General features: G+C 47.6%; 1 protein-coding gene across 1 annotated transcript in view; it reads left to right on the top strand.

Annotated features, from left to right (window-relative positions):
* The first annotated feature begins 12,037 nt into the window (after positions 1–12,037).
* Znf366 (zinc finger protein 366) overlaps positions 12,038–22,121 on the top strand; it is a 60,798-nt gene continuing 50,714 nt past the window's right edge. The window contains exon 1 of the mRNA XM_075976231.1: positions 12,038–12,504. The gene's annotated coding sequence lies outside the window, so the exon portion shown is untranslated. The remainder of the gene's footprint in view (positions 12,505–22,121) is intronic.

The raw sequence follows: 22,121 nt of genomic DNA, 5'->3' as shown, positions 1-22,121 counted from the left end.
ATAGGCCTCCTCCGTTATCTTGCCCGAGTCTTAAAACAACTCCATTTTTTCCCAGCAGAGGGCGTCCTTTCCTTCTGGGAACAGAACCAGCTCTTAGTCGCAGGAGACAAAGGCATAAGCTATGGGACCTTCTAAACGAGGTCGTAAGAACAGTTTCAAAATCTGCAAGGATGAGCTAAAGCACACTCATTATCCAACCTAATGGCCTCGTTTCCTGTGTGACCATTGCTCAGAATTCCATGTTCTGGTGATGCCTGGCTAAGAACTAGAGTCTAGGCTTCCTATCATCTGCTCAATACATCTTCTCATGCTCGCCCACAGCCCTCTGCGCATTTACTAAGCAAAAGTAAGCTTAGCCCATTTACATTTAATGTAATTACTCATATTTTAGAGGCTTAGGCTATCATATAATTTGATGATTCTGAAATGTCCTACCTAATTTATCATTCTCTCTCTTTCTTTTCTTGACTTCTTCTGAATTGACTAAACTTTTTAAGCATTATTTTAGACATTAGTCTTTGCTTAGAAATTTTGGTATTTTGGAATTATCTATTTTCCAAAGAGAATTTTCCTTTTCTTCTAACAGATACTTGAGGCATTTCAAATTCAAATCAAAGTCTGAGGTTAGTGGCTCCCTGGACCACCTCTGTGATGTAAATCAAGACAGGAATTCTTTCCAGGAATTTGTTTACTTGCAACTCGTGCTGTCTGAAGCAGCAGCATTTGGAACTCCTAGCTCTAAGTAGGTTGACCTAGTAGAGTCCTCCCATCTGGGGGACAGCAGGTCTTGGCTTAGTCTCCCTCACACCGACGCCCACCAACAAGGCAACCACGTTACAAACCAGTTTTGTAAGGATTGGCAAATGCCCTGAGGATGAAATCGTGTTTGAATGTTAGTCTTGTTCTCTGGGTTTCCAAGTCTCGCTTTCATTTTGTAAACTCTCACTATCTGGTTAATGCTTTGCCACTTTAAGTTGTTAAAACTTCAGAATTCCTAGTCTTCAATTACTGCAAACAGAAGTTTCTACTCCCATAGATAATCTTCAAGGAAAAGCTTCACTGTTCTCTGTTTCCACTTCATGGTTGTGAACTTGTCGGTCCCTACTGGACATTGTTCAGATACAAAGGATTACCAGAACCAACTCAAGGGGGGGGGGGGGGAGATTTTCTTTAGCTCCTGGACTGAGAACGCATTTAGCATGGTGGAGACAGCATAGAGGATGGAGTAGTGGAAGCAGAGAAGGGGGGCTGGGCCATAAATCCCAAGACATCCGTCACCCAGTTCCTTCATTGAGTCCCATTTCCCAAAAGGTTCTACAGCTTCTAAAATAGCATGAAGTGTTGACCACGCAGGGACACCATGTCCAAACTATCGCACAGTGGAAATGACATTGTGTGTGTTTCCGGGGAGATCTGGAGTGGCCTTGTTGCACCCACGCTTACTCGTTTGAAACCCTGAAACATTTATGTCTTGAAATGAAAAAGCTCCACATGGAGAGAAAGATATCAAAACCAACATAACGAGAGAGGACTAGAGAGATGGCTCAGTGGTTAAGAGCACTGACTGCTCTTTCAGAGAACTGGGGTTTAATTCCCTGCACCCACACACCTCACCTGCAGCTCACAACTGTCTGTAACTCCAATTCCAAGGAATCTGATGCCCTCTTCTGACCTCCAAGGACACTGCACATAGGGTGCACAGACAGACATGAAGACAAAATACATTAAGTGAAATCTCAAAAGAACTTTTTTTTTTTCCAAAGGAGAGAAAACCCCAAGCAAAACAGGAGAAGGAGTTGATATCTGGGGTAAACTGCTAAGGACCGAGTTTAAGGCCCAGAGTCTAAAGGAACACAGAAGTTCATCGTGGATTTATCCCGTGCCAAACACAATACTGCATGACAAGCTCCGGAGTGCATCAGTGGAAGCGAAATCACTGTTCCTTAGGCCTCCAGGCCTGCAGGACCAGATGGGCCAGGTAAGCACGGTTGGGGAGGAGTCACAGCTCCAGGTAAGCACGGCTGGGGAGGAGTCACAGCTCCAGGTAAGCACGGCTGGGGAGGAGTCACAGCTCCAGGTAAGCACGGTTGGGGAGGAGTCACAGCTCCAGGTAAGCACGGTTGGGGAGGAGTCACAGCTCCAGGTAAGCACGGCTGGGGAGGAGTCACAGCTCCAGGTAAGCACGGTTGGGGAGGAGTCACAACTCCTCACTTCAATTCTGATGGGGAAATGTCTTCCAGTGGTGACAGGCAGCTGGGAGCTTGTCAGAAGATAGAGCAGTGATTGTTGAAACAAATGTTTAGATTCAGAACCAGAAAGGAAGCCGAGGCAGGAGGAGCATGAGCTGGAGGCCAGCCTGGGTCACATAAAGAAAACCTTGTCTTTACAAAAGAAAGAAAGGGAAGAAAAGAAAGAAAGAGAAGGAAAGAGAAAGAGAAAAAGGAAAACGAGGAAAGAGAAGTGAGATCCCCATGTTTGGCTTAAGAATGACCTGTCCAGAAAGTCTTGTGCTTCTTGAAGCCAGGGGGATTTTTGAAATGGAATCAGAGGAAAGAAATTGGGGTGGGGTGGGGAAAGCCCAGAAGTTCTGATGGCCTCATGGCATTTGTGTCTGTCTCAGTGGGCTCTCTTCCCGTCCACATTTAGCGTGCTCTCCTCATCTGGGGAGCCTTCCTGCTCAGGAGCTTTGAACTGTGGGAGGGCGGCCAGCTCCATTCCCTTCTCCCAACAAATCACAGCTGGGGTGGGGGGTTGGGTGGATTCAGAGAAGTCAGCTTCCCTAGGTTGTACCCTGTTTTAATGATTGTGGCCCCTTTTTAAACAGAGCCCCATTTTTGTGACTGAAAACATCCTGCATACTGTTGAATATAACTCCTGAATTTGCTCCTTTTTGTGATGTTATTTTCAGTAGAAGACTGGGAAAGAGGCTGGGGAGATGGCTCAGGAGTGAGAGCATTTGCTGCACAGTGTGAGTTGTGACCTCAACACCACACATCTATTACACACACACACACACACACACATGTATACACACGGACTCACATGTGCCATTCACATACACAACACTCACACACATTCACACAGAGATTCACACATGTGCTCACACACATACTCACACATACGCACTCACACGCACATTCACATGCGTACACACACACACACACACACACACACACAGACTGGAAAAGGTAACGATGTTTTTGTGTGTGATATAAGGAAGGCTCTTTACCCTTACCCCAACCACACTCTCCAGTTCTCACCAGCATTGTATTTTAGTAATATTCCTACGGGAAGGAAATAATCCAAGGAATAGCTGTAGGCTGAGTGCCTGGTGTCAATCAAGACAAGGGCCTGCTGTCAGCTCCCAGACTTGAACACCACCTCGGAGACTCAGGGCCCAGCAGAACCAAGGCCAACCTCCCAGTCCGTCTGCAGCTCTTCCTGTAACTAGAGGTCTTTTCCTGTGTTTGAACTCGCCACCAATGGCTGTCCTACCAAAGGTAAACAGCAGAAGTCTGGGCAGTCCTCTCTGTTCCCAAAAGAAAGCTTTTAACTTTTCTTTTGGAGGAGGAAAGGGGGTCGTTTGAGGACTAGGTGGAGGAAGGGAGGGAGGAGGCTAGACCAGAGGAGACACAATGACCCCAGCGGCTGCCCTGCTGTGACTCTTTCTTCTTGTTCTTTCTCTCTTCACCTCTCTCGTTATTTTTGGCTGGTTCCTTTGTACGGGCTACCTTCCATTCGCTGACAGCTGCTTTGAACATCAGTCAGAGCGGGTCACCTGCCAAGCTGTGCGCCTCTGGTCACATCCCTCTGAGGGTTCCCTGTTTGTTAGCTTCAAAGCCCTGTGCAAGTGGTAACTCGCCTCCTTCAGAGTGGGTATTCAAAGAAGAGGAAGCCTGGGCCAGAGTTACAAAACCTGCGAGATTAAGGCTGGAAGGAGAAGAAATAAGAACCAAAGAACAGTGGCAGCCCCTGCCAGGCCCTGGTGGCTGGTACAGGAAAGAGAGGGGAAAAAGGCAGATGGGAACGCATCTAGCCTAGTTCTTCCCGCTCTTTGGATTTAAAATGTTTCTCCAGGAGGCTCAGCACCGGTGACATCTCAGAAGCATGGCTTGCAGGGAGTCAGGAGAGTGAGTGGCGGACGGAGCACCACCACACCACTTCTTTCTGGTGTCATTTTTATTTTTTTATTCAGCCATTCATTCAGCAAATGGTTATGGAGCAGCTGGTGCCCAGAAGTGACTTCCTGACCCCGCACAGGTGATCCTGTTCAATTCCCGTGAAACTTACCTTCCCTCTTAAGTCATGGAAGCCTTTGGACAAAGGGCTCTGTGGATTTGTTTTTCATACGTAGATATTTCTAATGTCTAACTTTCTGAGCATTAACGGGCATGCATAAAACGGGTATATAGTTTGTACCATACGAAACAAATGAATAAATCTGTCACAACTTCAAACCTACCAAGGAAAGGCACTTTTAAAGGACTTGCCTAGAAGTCACCTCCACCCTCTCCAGCCCTGCAGATGCAGGGGAGAAAACAAAGCAGCAGGAAGATGGTGTGGGTGTGGGTCCTGCTGTCTCCCAAGGGTCCCCACTGCATCTGCCTGCTGTCTCATTGGTCAGGTATTTGAACACTTTGAGAAAACTCAACTCACCCTCCCTTGGTTGGTGTTCAGAATGCAATGGTTAGCAGCTCTGCTTAGCGTCAGAGTCAGACCTATAGAAAAACCTGTGACGATTCTCAGCTGGGATATCTGGTTGGAAAAGTTCAAGCCAAAAGCTGTAAACTAGAAGCCTCCTGGATGCTAACTCCGTTAGCTATCTGTCACTGCATAGCAAATTGCATGAAAACTTAGTGGTAAAACCAGCAACAGCGAAAACAAAAACAAAATATCAGTGCTGTGGTCTGAATGTATCCCCAGAAATCGTGCGTTAGAAAGTTCTTCCCAGTGTGGCAATACTATGAGGTGGTGGTGCCTTTAGGAGTGATGAGGTCATGGGGGCCTTCATGGGTGGATTAGTGGTGTTCTCATGGGCCATCACAAGAGTGGGCCATGATGAACTGAGCCCTCCCCCATGTTTTGTCTTCTCCAGAAGTGCCTGCTTGTTCTTGCGGTTCTCCGTCATACAAGACAGAAAGGTCCTCACCGGCTACCTTTGCTCAGACTTGGACTTACAACCGGTAGACCCCTGAGCTAAATGAACGTTCTTTTGCATATACCAATGAATGGAGACAAAAAAAATATCGCCTTGCAAATTCTGTGGCTCGGCAATTCAGAGTGCGTGGGTGTGTTGTCTCAGAATCTCTCATAAGAGTGCAGTGGGAATGGCAAGGACTGGAAGGGCTGCTGTCATCTGAAGGCACCACAGTGACATGACCAGCACAGATACCAGACGGCCTCGGCTCTCTTCCACGTGGTCCTTTCCATAGACTGCTTGGGTGTTGTGGCAAACAGCTCGCTCCCCAGAGCAAGCGATCGCACAAGAGTGTGGGCGTGAGAAGCTTTGGTGCCTTTGATGACCTTGTCCCCAGGTCCCTCACTGTCACTTTTGCCGAATTTATATTTCCTTTAGGACTAAACCACCAATTCCTGCCACAGGGAAAGGATGGGGAATCAGGTGTTTTTGAGCAAATAAAGTGGGCATATTTTAAGAGTATCCTTAGGTTCCGTTTACATAAAGAGTTTATTTTTCTTAGAGAATTCTATAGCACATTACCGGAGCGGGAGCATTTTTAATTTTAATTTAAAAATATTTATTTAATATGTATGGGTGTTTTGTTTGCAAGTATGTATGTATACTACATGCATGCCCGGTACATGCAGAGTCAGAAGAGGGTGTCCTAACCCCTGGAACTGGAGTTGTGGATGGTAGCGAATTGCTCCATGTGAGCTGGGAACTGAATTCAGGTCGTCTGCAAGAACAAGTGACCTTAACTGCTGAGCCATCCCTCCAGCACTGAAATATCGTTTTATCTGCTGATACGTTTCTGCATATCTTTAAAACAAAACCACGCTCTCATTACTCTAGTCAGCAAAATTAGTGCTAGTTCCACAGTAGTTAAAGAAGTAATCTGTGATTCTGACATTTAAAAACACATAGATGTTCTAATTTTGGTCTTTTGTTGTTTTGGCAGTAGCGGGGACGGGGTGGGGTTTGAGGCAGGGTTTCCCTGTGTAGCTCTGACTGTCCTGGAACTCACTCTGTAGACCAGGCTGGCCTCGGGTGTGTGCTGCCATGCCCAGCTCTGTCTTTTAAAAGGTTTTGAAGTAATAAGGTCTCAGCCCACCAACTCTGTGTTCTCACATAGTTACAGACCTTTGGTGGTTTATGGCTGGTCGGTTAACCCTACTTCCCCTCACACCCTCTTACACGATGCACGAACGTTATTTTACAAGTTTGCGTTAGCTGCTAGGTGCCTTCATGCATTTGCATTTGTGTCCAAATACAGTGCAGCAGCAGTGAGGCCAGATGACAGGCTTGAAGAAGAGGGGGCCCTGACCCTCGTGTGAGCCGAGGCTCAGAAGATGGAGGAAAGAAACTCAGCTGGAAATCGAGTTTTATTAGAGCAGCGGTGGCCTTGTGGTCTTCTCTGGGGAAAGGGTTCTGGGGCTAGTTCATAGCTCTTTGGCATTCTGAATGCACGTCCCCGTGACAAGACTTGACGATGAAGGCATGGAGCCACCAACAAGCCAGCCTGCTTTAGTGACCCAGATCAGGCCAAGGTTCAGGGCTTTGTGTCCTCTGTCTGGAAGGACTAACTAAAGAGTGTGGGATCCGTGAAAACTACTGACACAGAGCCGCCGGCCGGTTTAATGCCTATATAAGAAGTCTTTTGTTGTTTCTTGCGTGGTATACGCGCAAGCTCCTGGATGCTCTTGGAGCGTCTGTGAGGAGAAGACAGGTTTTGCCACCACTTTAGCAAAGGACACTGAGGTTGGCAATACTGGAGGACTCGAGTGCTAACCTCTGGAGTGACTATACAGCCTTAGAATGCAGATGGGGGACAGCTTTATATGCAGATTATATGTGTATAATCACACACACACACACACACACACACACACACACACACACACACACACACACCTCCTTTAGTTTCCTGAATGTATATCCTAAAATTCTCCCTGAAGATCCAATTCACCAGTGGCCAATAATTTAGCCATGGTCACATAGGTTTGGAAGCTTGTAGATAGACTAGCATGGAGGCTCCCGGACAATGGCGTGGGGGGCAGGGAGGAGCATTGTTGCATTTCCACATATCCCTCCCCGCTCATTTCCACCTGGTGTGCATCACCATCCTTTGCAGCATCCTTCGGGACAAAGTAGTGAGCAGCTTGGTGCTTCCCTGACTTCTGAAAGTTGCTCTGTCAAATTATTGAAGCCAAGGAAAGGGTTCTGAAAGCCCAGCTCATAGGCAGCTGGTTAAAAACACAGGTGAAACAACTTTATGGCTTTGCAATTGGTGCCCGGAACGGTGAGCAGGCTCCTGAGACTGAGCTCACAGCTTCTGGCCAAATGGGTTCTCTCCGTAGATAGTGTCGGAACAGAATGCGGTTATCCGATATCCGATGCAGAGCTGTTTGCTTGCTCGGTGTGTAGGGAAGTGTGTGTGCTCGCGAGGCTAGTGAGGGCTCTATGTAGCCAGAGAAGCTGGGTTTGTATTTTCTTCTTCTTAGTCTCAGATACGCCGTACAGCTGTGTGTGCCCAGTTCTAACACTACCACTTCACCCTGTGCGGCAGAGTTGGCTTAGACAATGTCAAGCTTGGCTCTAACACAGAACAGCTAACATGTATTCTCCTCAACTCTAGTCGTTAGTCTGCCTGGCTGGATTTCTGATAGTCCTCACCAGGACCATCAACACAGCCCATTCATTAGAACTGCCTGTCAGCATTTATTCTTGCCTCTCCACAATCCACCTTTGCACAGGGACCAAGCTACGTGGAATTCCCATCTCTCGCGTGAAAACTGCAGCGGTTTTCCATCCTTCTTGTGACCAAGTAAAGAGTCTGAACTCAGACCGACCTTACTTAAGTTTCCCCTCGCCATCTTTACTCGGCTCATGTCTGTTCTTTGGGCCTCAGTTGACACACAGTTTTCCCTGGAAAAGACTCTTTATCTAAGCAGTGAAGATTGTTTAGGTATCCAGGCATGATCTGTTTAATTCGCTTAATATAGCTCTTGCCTCTATCAGGCAAACAAAATCCAGAAGAACATTGACTGTTCCCAGCATGGAGCCTTAAGGGGCACAGACTTGCTTACCAAATGATCGCTTAGTGAGCTTCTTGGCCATCCATTTTTGCTTCTCCAGTAAAGCACAGCTTTCCCCAATTTTAGGTACCGTTCGTTGTGTTTTTACTTCTTGATGGGGATTGCTTATGTAGAGGGCAAAGTCAGTTGTTTCCATGGCTTAAAATTAGGGTTCTGAGAATTGAGGGGTTTGTAATCTCGCTGGTGGCGTGATGCTGAAACGGTGTGGCCGTGCCGTGACTACACATTCCCAGCCACAGGGATGGGTGGCCGGGAGCAGCACCTCCTTCACAGAGCCGTTGTGTCCTTAGTTAGATCATGACTTTCCAAAAATAAACAGTGCCACCCCAATGCACAGTAAATGTTTGATGATTATGATAGACTTCCTTCCCCAGTAACCTGTTCAAATGCATCCTCCATATTATTTTCTAGGCAAACGAAGCAAACTAAAACTAAAAAGGAAGAAAGAAATGAATATTGCCGAGATTTTAAGAGTTGCATTTTGAAAAACCTCAGGGCTTGGCAGAGGGAGACAATAAATCGAAGAGACAATGGCTATTTCAAAGCATTTTCAGGCTGGAGAGTCAGACAACCCTTTGACACCATAGGATGATAGAACTCTGCTCGTCCTCGTGGAAGCCAGAGGGCAATAGAGACTTGGAGTCCACAGAGCCCCAAGACAGGAAGTCCACCACTGAAGCTGGAGTTCAGGAGCCATCGTCTCCAGATCTCTGCACCCTGATGGCCCATTCATGCTTCTTAGGTACTTTGTCAGCGTTTCCGGTTATCACCAGATCCTCAAATCAAATCCATATGATTAGAAAAGAAACCATGATGCTGTGTATCCCAGGTGCAAGGAACTAGATGCCAAAGGAAGTCAAACCAACCAACCAACCAAAAAAAAAAAAAATAGTGAGTCACTGGAGAGACCTCTCTTCCCAGAGAGAAATGAGACCTGCCTCTGACCCTTAAGAAGACATCTGGTAGGGACAGATGTGATGCTGTATGTTAGAAGTGACTCAGAGCGGCAGACATGTAAATTGTGGTTTAGTTCCAACTTGAAGCACCAGGCAGCAAAGAGATGGAATGAACTGCTAACACTCCCAACACTGGGGAGGAATCTTGCGAATGGCAAGGCCGAGAAACCCCAAGGAGATAAACAAAAGCCAGCTTCATACTGTATGCAATTTCAATAGCATGTTGCTAGACATTAAGATGATGTCCCCTGAGGACAGGTGTGGCAGAAGGAGCATGAAATCCCTGCTGGCTGTGGACGCTGACGGCTCAGACCAATGTATTTCTGGACTTTCACTGAGCGGTACAGGAAACTCCTGGTTCACTTTTCAGGAATGTATATTCTGCTTCCATCCTACCTCCACCCTGGCTTCCCACCTCCAGGACCTGGGACTAAATTGCTCCCAGGGTGAACAGAAGGCCCCCGAGTTCTTGTCACCATAGCCGAGGGTGTCCGTGAGTTGGGATGGCTGAAAAGTGGGAAGCCGTGATGAGCTGAGTTCACATGGGGAGAGAGGAAGCTGGTGCTGATGTTGAGTTGTTAGATTACTGTTTTGGTCCCATCATTGTTTTCTCCAAGTCCCATGGGTCTACAGCCCTGTCTGGCCAACTCAAACCATCACTATAATGAGTCATGCTATGTGGAGATTATAGAGGTAGGGATCTACACCCAGGTCACATCCATGTCACACACGCGTCCTCACAGTGGCTCAGCACAGGTTCCCAGTCCCTTCTCCTTCAGTGGGATCCAGAGCTCACTAGACCTTAGAGACTGACCCAGATCTCTCTCAGGAGGCCTGGTTTCTTCAGGACAGAGGAAGTGTCCGTTTCTGACACTCAGTGGTGAGGGGACAAGGCTCCTAGGTGACTTTCCAGATGACTGGCACTGCAGGAAAGAGGAAGAGGCTTCACTGTGTCTCCAGCAGGCAGGTTACAGCCAGGTGTCTGCATGGAGCAACTTCCAGGAGCCCTGTGTGTATCCCAAGAGCCCACTAGAGGCCAATGCCTGGAAGCCAAGCCCAGCACAATGAGTGGCCATGTCCCTGTTTAGGCTCTCTTGGGTGGGTCAGCTAGCCTTGAGAAAACAACAGGGTTCAACGTGACAGTCCCCACATTCTAAAGACTTGAAAGGGAAATCCTCTGGATTGGGTCTGGACTCCTGGGGCTCAGCCTGGCCTGGCCTGAGGCTGCAAGAATAACAAGTAGGAAGGGCCATGGGTGTGACTGGCTGCTCAGGTGAAGGTTTCTTGGCTGCAGGGACTCTTGGCTGCTCCCCCCTCCATCCCTTGCTGTGATGACCAATGCCCACCCTCTCCCTGTGGCTCCCACCAGCCTCTCTCTCATGACCCACTTGGTATGCTAAGCCTCTGTGCTCCAAAGCTGCAGGATTCCTCCCAGGTGTGCCCACCGGTGCCTCCCTTCTGAAGCCTCTGCTTCTCCTCTTGCCAGCTTCCTTCTCTGCCGTGTTTCTCTTGCCTTCCTGGCTCTCCATTTTCCTTATCCTCCCCTCCCCACAGAGGCAGGATGCAGAGGAAGGCCAGCAGAGGGCAAGGGCCCTGGAGAGGACTCAGGAGGACTCAGTGGGTGCTTGCTCCCCACTGCCTTGTGTGCCTTTGGAGTTTTGCTGGCTGTTGGTGCTCTCACCTGTGGGGACAGGCTCATAGGCTGGAGTCTCTGTGGGAGAATTGGATGCATCACAACCGCAAAGAATGGGGTCACCCCGATTCTTATAAACACCCAGACCACCCGTTCTTAGGCCCTCTCTGACCTTGCACACGTTCAGACAGACAGGTAGATAGACAGAGACACAGATGTAGAATGAAATCGTGGGATAAACACTCAATGCCTTGGACTATAGTACCCAGGGGAAATTGTCATAAGAACTCTGAACCCAAACCTCGCTTTCTGTGAAGTCACCTTTCCCATGGCCATCCAGCAGGTATACTCCCCACCCCACCCCCTTTTTTTTCACTATCAAGTGAATCGAGGAAGCAACTTATAAACAATATATCTTGTGCCACCAAAAGAGACCACAACTGCTGGTTCCTGTTTGTGGTGGCAATGGTCTTAACTGAATGAACAGAGGGCAGGAGATTCACAGTGCTAATTGCAGGATTTGACTCCAGCTCCCTCAGTAAGTGCAGGAAAGCTTCAGGGAGCCAAGGCCTGCCCACCAAGCCCCAGCTCCCTTAGTAAGTGCAGGCAAGCTTCAGGGAGCCCAGGCATGCCCACTAAGCGCCAGCTTCATCTTCAGTAAAGGATGCTCAGTCCATTTTTTTTTTTGCCCCTACAAAGCCTTCCCTCCCCTCCTTCAGAAACAGAGATTAATTTATCCAAGACCTCAGCTGTTTCATGGTATTTTCAAAACAAATTAGCACTTCTCTTCTGGAGTTCCATAGGTGACTACATCCAAGAAAGACAGGACAGTGAAAACAACAATCAGAGCTAGCCATGGCCTGGCTGCCAGCACTGTGCTCAGTGGCTTCTTTTCCTTTTCCGTCCATCAGCAAAGATGGAGCCAGACTCGGCCCACTGCACAGAGCTCATGAGGAACTCGAAGAGACCTGGAGTAAGCCAGGGAACTGTAGAACCAGAGGTTTCTCGAAGCAGCTAGGGGAAGCCAAAAGGCCCGGGTGACCAGCCACCGCACCCTTGGTTAAAGGCTGCAGGTTTCTTTGGTTAGCACAGCAGCCCAAACGCTCCCCGGCTGAGAGTCGACATGACATGATTTGTTCCTTTTGGACTGTGTCGGTTCTGCAAGCCAGATACCAGAGTCTGCGACTCAGGAGAGCCTGCATTTGTTTGAACAGGATAGGGCCACTCAGGAGTTTCCATCTCACTAAAGCTCCCAGGGCAGAGCGCATATTTGAGGAATTCTTTTTCGTAAAGATTTTCTTCCTTTCTTCCCACCTCCCCCCCAATATTTTTGTTTAAGAGAAAATGAGATGTCTATCTTCTGTTTCCTTATTTTTTTTCAGGAAAGCGAAGGGTTGTTGACTTCCTCCCTCTCCCCTCCCTTCCTTCCTTCTTCCCGAAGGTACTCATCTGAGAAAAAGAGAACGAAGTATTGTTCCTGTTCTCCTTCTTAAGTCATTTGAAACACTGTCCCTGCGAGTTCTTTAAGTTCCCCTGCAGTCTGTACACAAGAGAAAGAGGGAGAGAGAGAGAGGGAAAGACAGAGACAGCCAGAGACCAGGTAAAGCGGTGGGGCCGCAGCCTCTCAGCCCTCAGGAGCTGGTAAGTGACCACACAATCCTTTCTACCTTCATTTCAATGTCCTTGCGATGGAGGCTGACCCGGCATCTTGCACAGAAACCACTGGGCTGCTTCTTAATCAAAAGGTGTGACTGATGGATGGCCCAGAATGTGAACTCATGCCTCTTTGCAGAAGAGAATATGAACGCTTGGCAGAGCAGAGGCTGGCAGAACTGGAAATAGAATTGCATCGGGGCTGTGTTAAATCTGAATTATTTTTTTGGCACAGACTACTTGGTTGGGTTAACTAGGAGCCACTGGGACATGTGGTAATGTCCCACTGGTGGGATCACTGCTCCCCAGGGTTGCATCCTGGGAACCCCCTTGGGGTGTCTGTTGAGAACTGCTATTTGCTCAGGGGTTTTGTTAAATTGTCTGTCTTGAGGTCCCTTTTTGCTTTCTCCTTTTCACTCTGTATTCCACGGTCCTCACAGGGAACTATTCATGTGTGACTGTCACTCTGTCACTGGAGAGGGAGGAGAAGGAGGGCAACATTGCTCTGCAATAGTGTTGCATGTGTGCATGTGGGGGGCTTCTGGGAGAGGCACCCCATGTGGGGTAAATGTAAATGTACTGTCCCCTGTCAATGGGGGTGTCATGTGCTACACTAAAGAAGGCAAAGATTCGAGGGCATATAGCTTTGGTTTTGAAAATCCGCGTGTGACTGGAATGGGAGGATTTGGATTGATTGCTTGTGTCAGGGAGAATGAAAAGCTAAGACACGGATGCAATTGAAAAATAGTCTCTCGGAGCCTGCTCTTCTAGGCACCAGAGAGAACAGCGCAAAGTAGCCGGGCGTAGATACACGGTGCCCCCGGTGTTTAAACGTCCAAGTCGCCTCCTTTGCATTTGTCACAGAGGATAATGTTACCCAGAACTTATTATGGCAAGCCATGAGGGAGCCAGGATCATGTTGTCAAAAACAGGTCACCAAGGTCGGGCCAAGACAGGGACGTGGCTGCTGATATTAATAATTTGATCCAGTGAGGTGCTGGATGGGGAGAAGGCAGTGGCTGCACACACTTCTTGAACTATTCATTTCGATGGTGGGTACAGGCTGAAATCCTCAGGGCAGGAAGAGTGCGACACAGCTAGCTAGTGATTTTAAGATTAATTTGTTCAGATTATGTTTTAACCACGATCAGGTAATTAATCTTTATTCAAAACTGAGCCATCTTCTTAATAAAGGTGAGAAAAATCTAATAGAAGTGGACGGTTAACGTAGGGTTTGTCCTACGTTATTAACAGGCTTATTTTTCTTTGTTTCCAAAAGAAAATGCTTTCCTTAGAATTCCTATAAAACGTGCTACACGGAAGAGGCATGAGTGGCATTGCCCACTAAAGAATTGAATGAATGTGTGACAGCGGTGGCCAGTGGGGCCCAGCTCTCCTACCACCTACCCTAGCCACCCCATCTTACCCACCTCAGGGCAGCAGGCTCTAAGCCTGGTCCTTTTGGGCGTTTCGCATGAGTTCTCGGCCAGTGTGACCCCTGCGCAGGACCCTGCTTGGCTCCTTTCGGTTTCATTTCTCCTGATATTATTAATATCCAAGTAAAAGAATAGCAGGGGGACTTTGCTTATGGAGAACGAGTCTCGGATGTGATGAGGGGAGGACAAATGACTTCAGGGTCACTCTGTTTAAAGACTAGTCAGGCAAAAGTGGGGGGACCATGTTCACTGTATCCCTTCATGGGGGCCAAGACTAAGGAGCTGGGGTAGTGAGGTCATTGCCAGGATAGCTGTTGGATACTGTGGGGGTGGGCAGAGGCTCAGGAAAAAAAAATCCTCCAGGGACTTTAGCCTAGGTCACTGCTGCTCAATTTATCTTTTATTCAACTCCAAAGAGCGTGTTGGCATTTGTGGAAATTTCCAGAGTGACTCTCTTTTAGGGACATCATAGGCTCCTTTTCGGTCTCATTAGGGAAATTCCAATTTGGAATGATCCAGAACTCATCCAAGACTTCATCAATTAATTCATGCCAAAACAGTACCAATAACTAAATTACCAATGTGTCATCAATATTTGGAGCGGTGTTAAGGATTGAACTTACGGTGTGTGCTAGGTGCTTGTTCTTCCATTGGTCATGCCCCACCCTCAATTAAAAAAGTTTGGGTCTCATCATGCTATGGGTACCCCGTCATGCTATGTGTACCCCAGGGTTGTGTATGCATGGGTGACCCAGATGAGTTCAGGCAGGGCCCCAATAGCACAGGCTCCAGAGATACAAACTGAGCTTGAATTTCAATCTTGTCACTCACTGACTGTGGGGTTCAGGTTAGATCAGGTCCTAAGTCTGTGTCCCCAAATGTAAAACTGCATTAATACAATAAATTCTGAGAATTAAGCGGAATTGTGGATGAGCAGCAGGTAGCACAAGGCTGGAAAAGTCACGGTGGCAATCACTGCCAGGTATGACTTTTTTTCAGAGTTATATGTTCATACTTAGGTAGCCTGTGTTTTGAAAATTGAGAGAATAGACTAAAATTCCCATCTTTTGGGTATTTATTCTTGCTTGTTACTATACCAGTGATTTAACAAAAGAGATTATTCCTTATAATTTTCAAGTTGGGTACACACCAAGCACACCTATCCCGAACCAATCTCTCTCTCTCTCTCTCTCTCTCTCTCTCTCTCTCTCTCTCTCTCTCCCTCCCTCCCTCCAATTTTTCAAGACAAGGTTTTCTGTGTAGCCTTGACTATCCTGGATCTCACTCTACAGACCAGGCTGGCCTCAAACTCACAAAGATCCTCCTGCCCCTGAGTCCCAAGTGCCGGGATTAAAGATGTGCGCCACCACCAGCCGGCTGGCTGTCTATCTCTCTTGATGACAGAAATTCGAATCTTAGCTGACAGAGTGACAGTGGCATTCCAGCGTTCCCTGCTGGGAGAGGCTTCCTTTGGGACCGAACTTCTCCACTTAGATTCATGTGGGAAGGGCACTGAATGATGCTGCAGCCGTCTGTACTTCCTTTCACCCACTTCCCCATGTTCAAGCTTTTCACTGTGGGTGACCTTTTCCCTGGCTGTGGAGGAGTATAGACACTCACTCCTTCTGAAGACGATGGTGGCTGTGTCACGACTTAGGCAAAAGGCAAAACAGTGGAAGGGACATGAAGTGGAGTTCCCGCTACCAAAGCTTTTGCAGCAAGCCCTCACCCTCACATGGTGATGGGTTCCTCAGGAGGAAGGTGTCAGCCCGAACCCGCTGTGTGTACTGGGCGGTGGAGGAGGCATGCCTACACCAACTATTGTTTCTCACTCTAAACTTTGTAACCAGCATGTCTGTTAGCTCATCAAGTAAAAATGATACTTTTATTTAGCTCCCAAACTTCCTTCCACTTTCTGAAAACAAAACTTGCAACAGCGAAAACGACCCAGACTCCACCACCCAGAGTCCAAGCTCTTGGGATTCTCTCACCAGAACACAGGCTCTCATACAATGGAGCCTGGGGATCCTATGCCGCTGTGCTAAAGGTGCCTTTCCGTGTGGCCTGGTATTGGAGAAAAAGGCCAGATCAGGAGCCAGAACACAGACCCAACTTCTGCCGCTCCCCGAGCAATGCTTGGCAGGTGTTTTTTGTTGTTGTTTGTTTGTTTGTAGGCCTCCATTTTCTGTTTGGAGATGACAGGGCTGGATAAAACCAGTGATGAGAGGGTGAGGGTAAGTGAGAAGAACCACAGAAGAGGGACTTGCTTCCGTCAATTGTCAAATGCGCAGGGCTAGAACAGCACATGACATAAAATAGATGCATAATAAATATCTGTTGAATAGGTGAATTGTGAATAAATGGGCTGTCCAGTGAAATGTGCTGTCTTTATATAATGGCAAATGAAGCAATTAATTAGTTAAGTGTGTGTGTGGGGGGGGGGGAACAGGTCAAGCTTTGGGCAAAGGGAGGGTCGAGCTAATCCCACACTGCTGGCAATTCCACACTGGTACTGTCTGGAATTCTATGGGCTGGTTCTACTGGTACATATGGGGCTGCTACACATGTTTACAGGTGTCATGCTGGCAGGCAACCCGCCCACTCGTTCACGGAAGATAAACCCACTCGTTCACGGAAGATAAACATTTGTCAGAGAGATACACTGGAAGACTGTTGGTGGCATTTTATTTTCCATTTGTTTTCTGGGCAGATGATGGGTTAGCAAATTGTTTTTGGCAAGAGAGTGAGAACGACTCTTTGTTTTCTCTTGGCTGAAGAGCCACGGGCCAGGATTCGGCCTTGGGAGAATGATGGCCGCACTCTTGAGTTGATTGTAGGCAAGGCTGTGCATGCAAATGAGAGGAGTGCCAAGTCTGGTGGGAGCCCAGAAAGCGGGCTGAGTTCAGGGAGGGACACGGGAAGCCCCTGTTGAGTGTATTTCACTTCATTAAAATCTATGAAGATAGCCAAAATCGGCTTGCGCCAGTCTTCCATTTATTTGGCAAATTTAGTGGGGAAAATATAAATGCCTAACAGAAACTTGATGGTCATTACATTTGACAGTAGTGTCCGGGCTTTCTGCTATTGCAGTGGAGCCTGAAAAAGCTCTGCCTGTCCCTATTGATGAAGCCTGTCTCCCTAGATCCCGGCCCACACACAAGGCTGTTGTGGTCCACCCCTCTGCTTCCTTCTATGTATTGTGGCCCCACGTTGACCTCATTCTTTGTGTCCACCAAGTCAGGGCATGGTGATGTAACCAGAGATGGCGTTTGGGTCAGGGCCCTTACCAGGTTTGGGGCCCTCCCAGGGCCTGAATGCATCAGAGTCTCCTGCTGTAGGCGGCAGCATGTGCTCTCCCATCTCTGATTTGCAGAAAGGCAGACAAGCCAAAGGAAGTGGCATGCTCCCCCAAACTGAGGAGAAAGTGACATGCTCCCCCAAACTGAAGTTGCTTGTATTCTGCTTCCTCACTAAGAAAGGGAGGGCAGCTGAAGCTGATACACCTTCAGGCGGGACCCCTCAAATGTTAGGAGTGGGGAGCCTCAGATCCCAACCCAGACTTACTGGATGAGACGCAGCCTTCCTTCCATCATAGAACCCCAAATCACAGTCCCACACGATTCTGCCACCTATTCTAATCCAAACAACACCAATGAGGGTTTGGCCTGTGGGACACAGGGTGATGTAGGTCCCTGTTTCAAGGCATTACAAAGCCATCTGCCAACTGTGACTCTTCGACAATGGACTGTCCTTTAGCGGTGGCCTTACCAGACTAGTCTCTGCTCTGTTCAGCTCAGAGCAGCATTTGACATGTCTGTTACTGTATGGTCCAGCAAACAAACTCCATCCCAAAGATCCCTGTCCTGCAGGGTATCGCATTTCCAGTGTGGTTTTGGTGTGAAAAATCAAAGTCAGTCAGGGCAGATCCCTGGTTCTAGAAGATGGCAGGAATCTGGGATAAGAAACCAAAGTAAGGCTCTGCTGCTTACCCAGATCAGCAGCTCAGGATGAAGAAATCCAAAGATCAGGTGGTGGATTTGGGGACACAATACTCTAAAAAAAAAAAAAAAAAGTTCTGTTTTTGCAGCAATCTGAGAACCAATTAAACAATGCTGCTGGGTTTAATTTCCAGCACAGAAAAAAAGACATTTAAAATCGGGGGGGGGGGGGGGGGTGAAGGAGGGGGAGAGAAAGAGGAAAGGAACAAGGGAGGGAGGGGGAGGAGGAGGGAGAGGGACAGGTAGAGAGAGAGAGAGAGAGAGAGAGAGAGAGAGAGAGAGAGAGAGAGAGAGAGAGAGAGAGAGAGAGAGAATCCCAGCTTCTTCTCTAGAAAGCTCCCGCAATGACTCATGAAATTCCGCTGTCAGCCAGTGTCTCCGGGGATTCTGTGTCCAACACGGGAGCCAAAGGGGAGCTGCCAGGACACACACCTCACTCCCCTCATCTAGAAAAAGTCCGCGGAAAGAATCCTCAGAGTTTCCTTTCGGCTGGGGACTCACCGTTCCCTCTCAGAACAGAAATCAAGAAGGGGCTATTGTTGGAGGGGTGGGGAAAGGAAACAGCGGAAAGAGCGAGGGAGAGGACAGGAAGTGCCTGCGCTTGCTGCAGCTGGGACGCAAGAGGGCCTGGAAGGACCCGGTGGCTTCTCTCCTTCACAGGCCCCCTTCCATAGCAGTGCCGGGAGCAGAGGAACTTTGGGTTTCAGCCGTCTCCTGGGGAAACTACTGCAGCAGGGCCCGCCACTGTTTCTTGCTGACTGTTCTCCTAGCTCTGGCATCCCCCTTAACCCGCAAAGTTTTGGAGGCAGGGCACAGAGCAGGATCTTCTAGTATGAAGTTTTTATTTTTAAAGTCTATCTTGACCCATTTTGAACATTTGTGTGTTCAGTCTTTTGAGGAGGGTCCTGAAATACCAGAACTGGATTTCGTGGGGTCAGAAGCATGCAAAACGTGCTGAGACTTCATTGGCAGGGTTTATAAGGCAGTATGTATCATCTGTGTGGACCATCTTTTAGGCCCTGGTAATCCACGTGGGCATCTCCTCCCGTGTGGCCCATAGCCCTCGTGCTACACCAGCTGTTTCCCACACAATCTCTTGAGTCTAGTCACGAGGTAAAGACTTGAGAAACAGATAATTCTCCGTGAGCGTCCTGGCTGCAGCTCAGGCTCTAGGTTTGAGCACGGAGGTTGAAGCCTAGGTTTTAGTACAGGAGGCCCTGGCCAACACCGCATTATTTGGAAGAAGGTGAACCGTTCCATGTTTCTTCAAAACCTTTCCCTGCCACCGGGCAGTATAGCGGCTTACATGCCTCTGGCTCTCCTGAGAGAGGGGTAGTGTCACATTTTAGTGCATTCCTTGGGGAGGACGGTTCATGCGGAGCCAATCCCATTTTGTCTTCTGGATGTAAAGTCCTAAGTATGTTTGGTCTTCAATTGCTTTGGCTGTTTCGGAAGGGAGAACTGGCTTACTTAATAAAATGCTGCCCCTTGTTGGACCTGCCACACCGTCTTACACACGGCTGTGTGAATACACAGCCTATTCAAAACCACTGGCCTTCATAGAAGACTGAGAGCCCAAAGATTGGCCGTCAATTATTTATTTGACTTGAGGACATGGTGTCGAAGGTGAGCCGATTCTTCGCGCTGCATGCCCAAGCCTTACCATGTTCATGTGTTTCTCTTGGTGGTGTTCTCTAGCATTTGAATTTCGTTAGCAGGAGGCACCAGGGAGAAGGTGAAAGACAGCTAAGGGCTCCTGTAAACAACTCATAAAGTGTTCCATCTGCCTACTGTGTGCGGTTGAGGAGAGCAGGAGTCATGGGAATTAGGCCCCTGTGCAATAAACTGACAACATGCTGTGTTTCTTAACATACATCTCGAATAGACCAGGAACATCAAATGTTAAAAATGAAAGCATGCTATGACGCTAAGATTACATTAACATGGTGTCTTTTAAAAATGGAGCGGACGTGTAAGCTTGTAAAAAACGAACACTAGTCTTCCCACTTTATAATAGGAAAATACAAACTCAACCCAGACGTCAGTTTTCATCCACCCAACAGACCCAGATAAATACGTGGGGCACTAGCACTGTGTCTTGGCTCTGGTGTGACGGTGACTTAAAAGTGTCAGATGTGCCGGGCCATGGTGGCGCACGCCTTTAATCCCAGCACTCGGGAGGCAGAGGCAGGCGGATCTCTGTGAGTTCGAGGCCAGCCTGGTCTACAGAGCGAGTTCCAGGGCAGGCTCCAAAGCTACAGTAAAACCCTGTCTCAAAAAAAAAGTGTTAGATACCTAAAAATGAAAAGATCTTTGGTTGGAAAAAAGATGTCTTGTTATCATACACACAAATACACACGCACAACAGCAAGAAGAAAAAATAGATAAATGGGATTTATCCAAACTAAAAACATTTATTCTTGAAAAAAAGATACCACTAGAAAAATGAAATATCAAAAACTAGAAGAAAATATTTTCAAAACATTTATCTGGTAAAGACTTTATTTCCAGACTATATAAAGAACTGTTTGAATTTTATAATGATACACTAGCTCAACTAAAAATGGGGAAATTTTCTGAATGTGCAAATAAAGAGGAAATGCAAAAATGGGAAAGCACTTGCTATGGTATGAGGATACAGACTTGAATTGTGCAGGGATGCCTTTGTGAACCCGATTACATGTTCCAAGCCAGGAAGATGGAAAGTGCAGACCAGTATACGCAGGCTGGACTCTCACTGCACACCAACGGAATGGATGTAGAGGGGTACTACGGATATACTGAAAACCAGTACAGATGTATACCCACCATACGGTTCAACTTCACTCCGAAAAGAATATGTTTACGTGAAAACAACGCATTCACAGTAGAATTGTTTGTAATAATTACAAACGGAAAGTAACGCAAAGGGCCATCAGTTGGTTAGTAGACAGACTCTGGCTTGTTGATGGAATGGAACGCGGCCAGGCATGGGAAGGGACTTCTGATACACACACCACTGTGGGTGAGTCTTCGAATCATCCTCCCCATTAGAGGGGTCAGGCACAGCATTACTGAAGGAGACTGACACACAAGAGATGCTGAGAGCTTCTGTTTGTGCGGAAGTTCTAGAAGCACAAAATGACAGAGACAGAAAGCAGATTTGTGGTTGTCTGGAGCTGGGATGGGAGTTATAGAAGGACGGTTATTAACTATGAAGGAAGGCTTGTGATTGACGAAATTATTCTAAAGTTGGATTTTAGTGATGGCCGGAGCTAATACATCACACTGAATATTTAAAAAGACTTACTTTTATACTATGTAAATCATACCTCAGAAAGCTGATTAACTAGCCAGTCGGGGAGGATGATGCAAATCTGTATGTTCTCCTAAAGGAATGATATCCAACCTGTGTGGTTCAGAGAAAGGCCAAGGTGCCTTGGTGGTATAGAATGATCAGTTTGTAAGCAAACAGAAAACCAGAGTCTAGTTTCAATTTGCATAGAATATCTTTAGAAAGATATGGTAGACTTGCTAATGAAATTTGGCTTTGGAAAGAAAGAAAGGAAGGAAGGAAGGAAGGAAGGAAGGAAGGAAGGAAGGAAGGAAGGAAGGAATCTTGAGCCCAAGGCAGGTATACCAGACCACCCACAGCAGAACCTTAACCATGTGATGGAGCTGCTGGTCCCTTTGCCAAAAAAGCAGCAGACTAGACCAATAACGTCTAAGGATGCATGTGGTTTTAAGTCCTGTCATTCTTTCAGAATGACCTCATGGTTTTCTTTTCCTCTTATAACTCCATTGTCAACTTGTCACAAAATGCCACATCTAAAGGCAGGCAAAGCCTCCTCGTTTATTGGTTCCTATCCTCTTGGCAACATGTAAAATCTGGGTGAGCTGGCTGCCTAAGAAGGTATCAGGGCACGGCGGTAAGACAGGATTCAGGAGCAGTCCCAATCACACGCTAAGGCTAACTCTTTGGGATGAATCGCCGCCGTCTTGCTTGCCAGCGCTGGGACCACATGTTGTTCATCTCTCAGGTGTCTCCTGTATGGCAGGGATTGGATGGCACAGCACTCTTTCCGTGCCAGCTGAGACGACTGCTTCTTGTGATCACTTAGTGCAGTTAGGACCTTAAGCCTGAGTGCTATGCGGGAATCCTTTGATTATGAAGTGGAGCTGTTCCTGTTCA

The sequence above is a fragment of the Microtus pennsylvanicus genome, chromosome 6 (genome assembly GCF_037038515.1).
Source record: "Microtus pennsylvanicus isolate mMicPen1 chromosome 6, mMicPen1.hap1, whole genome shotgun sequence".
Lineage (NCBI taxonomy): Eukaryota > Metazoa > Chordata > Mammalia > Rodentia > Cricetidae > Microtus > Microtus pennsylvanicus.
The sequence above is the reverse complement of the archived record's forward strand: the minus strand, read 5'-3'. Positions and strand labels throughout refer to the sequence as shown.